Consider the following 3,790-nt stretch of genomic DNA (forward strand, 5'->3'; position numbering starts at 1 on the left):
AAAGGAGCATAGCGCGACAATTTCTGTTCAGCGCCAGACTTGCTTGTAACCTATATCACCAATTATGTTATGAAAATGACGCATTAACTACAACAGCAGACTGACCTTTGTGGAAATGCTTGGAGCAGACTAACCTGTGAGCTGGAGTGTTCTGGGACGTTATATTTGATCTTTGAATGGCTGCAATCCAGGCCACCCGTCGCCTCTTTGTTACTTCGGAAACTTGGCTCGAACAATTTCTCTTCAACGACGTAATCCGATAACAACCGATCTCTTTACCCGTCGGCTTCCCGTGGCTGTCATGCGACCGGCTATTGCAGTTAATAATACAACAGCTTCTTGGCATTTTTGTGTTTCTTTTTATCGCTATAACTGATTTCAATTGAAAGCCTGCGTGCGCTAGTACCTCTTGCCACGAGTTCCCAGAATCCTTTGCGGTTCTACCCGTGAATGACGTCACATTTTCAATCTCTATATAATATGCATGTTAAATTTTATATTTGGGGTAAAATATCAAGTCTTTTCAAGTAAACTGGTTCAAGTCCAATTCAAGTCCCAGGTCATTGGTGTAAAAGTCCAAGTCAAGTCACAAGTCTTAGAACATTTTTCAAGTCAAGTCTAAAGTCATAAAATTAATGACTCGAGTCTGACTCGAGTCCAAGTCATGTGACTCGAGTCCACACCTCTGCCACTCACACTAGTCAGCTTCTACGACAGTGGGTGGGGGTAACTGCAGAGTTACTCTAGTTTTGCATTTTCATTTTCTTCGTTTGTTTTTAATTTAGTTTAGTTTCACTTACGTTCTATTGTGAGTTTTATATTTCAGTTTAGTTTAGAGAGCAAGAGAGTAATAATAACTAACTGAGGAAATAAAAGTAAAACCCTTCAAAGTGCCGCAGAGAAAGAAAAGATTTCACTCTTGTCAGTCACCTTAAATGATAAAAACTGGACTTCACCACTGCTCTAACTTGGCTGTCCAATTTAAAATCACTGTCCAACTTAAAACCAAGGTCAGTAATAAAAGGTTTAAGATAAACTTCCAGGGGTCCCAAACCAACAGAGGAGGACTCACAAGGACCACTAGTTCAAAACGCCAACATCTCTGTTTTCTTATCATTAGAATTTAAGAAGTTTAACCCTTTAAAACCGATCGGAGCGGGCACGCTCTGTTTTGCGTAACTATTTTTAAATCCTGGTAGCACTGCAACCACATAAGCTAGCGCAAAATTTTTTTGCATATGAAACCGGAGGAGCTGTACTTACATCTTATGCCATCAGCTTGTCCTAGGTCACGGTTTCCTTCCACATATAGCTTTGCAAAAACTGCATAAAAAGCGCTTGCAGCAACACAAACATAATATTCCAGAAACACGCTTTGCCGATCCGATCAGCTGTTCATAACACTTCCTATGTTGGAATAGACGTCAGCGCGAACTTTCGCATGTCCGCCATTACCTGCCCAAAACCGGAAAGTGACGTCGTTTTCGCAGAAAATGTTTTTTGTTTTTTTTTTTTACCATCAGGGCCTCATGAGCCTATACTTGTGTTTTTAAAAGTTATCTTTGACTTTATGACTTTCTGTGTCGTTTCTGGGATGCTTAGGACTCATATTGCACTGCTGGAAATAGTTTATTTTGATGCATATGCTGCTTTTTTGCAAATTTGCACTATACTATTTATTTTCATTTTCCTGCAGTATATAAAAATTGGTGTATTTTAAAAATAAAACTATGAAGACACTCAAAATAAATTTCCTGTGTGGGGGAAACTATTTTGTATTTACAGTTTTGAGGGATAAGCCTCTTAAATTTCTCTAACTAGAAATATATGTTAAAAAAACAAAAACGATTTTAAATTTTTTTGTAGTTTATTGCACTTTTTTGCAATTTATGTAATTACTATGCACTTAATGCATACATATTATTAAAATCTGGGTTATAATGGTTGTATTGATGTATAGCAACTTTAAATGCTCCCAAAAATGGCTCTACAACATGTAAAAATATAATATAAGCTCTGGCGGACTTGGTTCTATGGTAGGTCTTAAAGGGTTAAAGCCAACCAAGCTTTAATGTTATCTACACATGTCAAGAGAGGTTTTATGGAGATGCCATCCTTCTGCTTTAGTGGCTGTTACGACTGTGATCGTAATCATATGTGAATTTGAGTGTCCAGGTGCTCCTCCGGGATTGGTGCATCCAGGGTGGATGGCTCGCACCGATTGGCTGAGAACCGGGAGGCAGCGGATAAGAAGAGACCGCCGGGGACTGCCACTTCATTCATCCTCGGCCCAACCCAACCGGCAGACCGTCACTGTGTCATTATGTTAATGTAAGAGCATGTAGGGGTGGACCGCCTTTTTGTTTGATCAGTCTTCTCCTGTTTTTTGTTAGGCAGGGAGGAAAGTGATTGTCGTTTGGTTTAGTTCTTTTGAGTAGGTAAGTTGTGTTTATTCCTGAGATAGGTTACCTTTTGTTTGTTGTTTTGGCTTGGGTTCACCCTGAAGTTATGATATGCTCCCTTCCTTTGTTTAACTGCACTTATTGTAAATAAATCACTGTCACAAAATATTAAGTGTGTGACGTGCTGCTTGGGGTTGGACGGGGATGGATCACCTTTATGTTGTGGTCTGGCCGCGCCTAGACGGGCCATAACATAATTGGGGGCTCGTCCAGGATTTGAACCCGGGACCGGTGAAGAAAATGATAAAGTGGCAGTCACGATTCTTAGCGATACAGGTGCGTACCACTCATTCTTACTAGAGTCTGTGCTGCCTTTGTCTGAAACAACATCCTGTGGTTCCGACATACTAGTATGGGGAATAAAAATGAGTGTCACCAAAGCCCCTCTGCATATGGTACACCTGCATTCGCCGTTAGTGTCGGGCTACGTTAAAGTCGCCGTGTGCCAGCGATTACCAATCGAAGGAGTTTCCTTCATTCTTGGTAATGATCTAGCTGGTGGGCATGTTTTTCCCCCGCCAGAAGTTGTTGATGTTCCCGCCCTTGCTGCTGACTCAGACTCCACTGCTTCAGAGGTGTTTCCTGCGTGCGCAATTACTCGTGCTCAGGCTCGTAAAATGGGTGAAATTGTGGATTTGTCGGGGGCGTTTATGGTTACGCTTGATGAAGACGACTCTTTCGTGTCACCCATTGATTCTGTAAAAGTCTCCACATGTGACGTTCCTGAAATGATTCCTAAGGACATTAATCAGAGCTTGAATATGACCAGAGAAATGTTGATCAAAGCACAGCAGGGTGATCATTCACTGGTGCCTTGTTTTACCTCCGTTGTGGACAGAGAGGGATCTAAGGCTCCAGTGAAATATTTCCTTGAGAACGGTGTGCTGTTGCGATCTTGGTCTCCTGACTCAACTGATTTACATAGGGTAAATCAGGTTCTGGTGCCAAAGGAATATAGACTCCAGATTCTCAGTCTCGTGCATGATGCCAGCTTAGCTGGACATCTTGGGGTCAAAAAGACGTATCACCGTATACTACGTAACTTCTTTTGGCCTGGACTAAAATCAGATGTGGTGAAATATTGTCGCTCATGTCATACATACATAGTGGCAAAGCCAAATAAACCAATTGCGCCAGCGCCTCTTCACCCGATTCCAGCCCTGGGTGAGCCGTTTGAGAGAGTTCTGTTGGACTGTGTGGGCCCGTTGCCAAAAACACAATCAGGCCACCAGTACATGTTAATGGTAATGTGCGCTGCCACTCGTTTTCCAGAGGCAATTCCATTACGTACATTAAAGGCAAACACTGGGCCTCTCATCCCCTTGTCT

This window comes from Simochromis diagramma, unplaced genomic scaffold (genome assembly GCF_900408965.1).
Source record: "Simochromis diagramma unplaced genomic scaffold, fSimDia1.1 OVJJ01000343.1, whole genome shotgun sequence".
NCBI lineage: Eukaryota > Metazoa > Chordata > Actinopteri > Cichliformes > Cichlidae > Simochromis > Simochromis diagramma.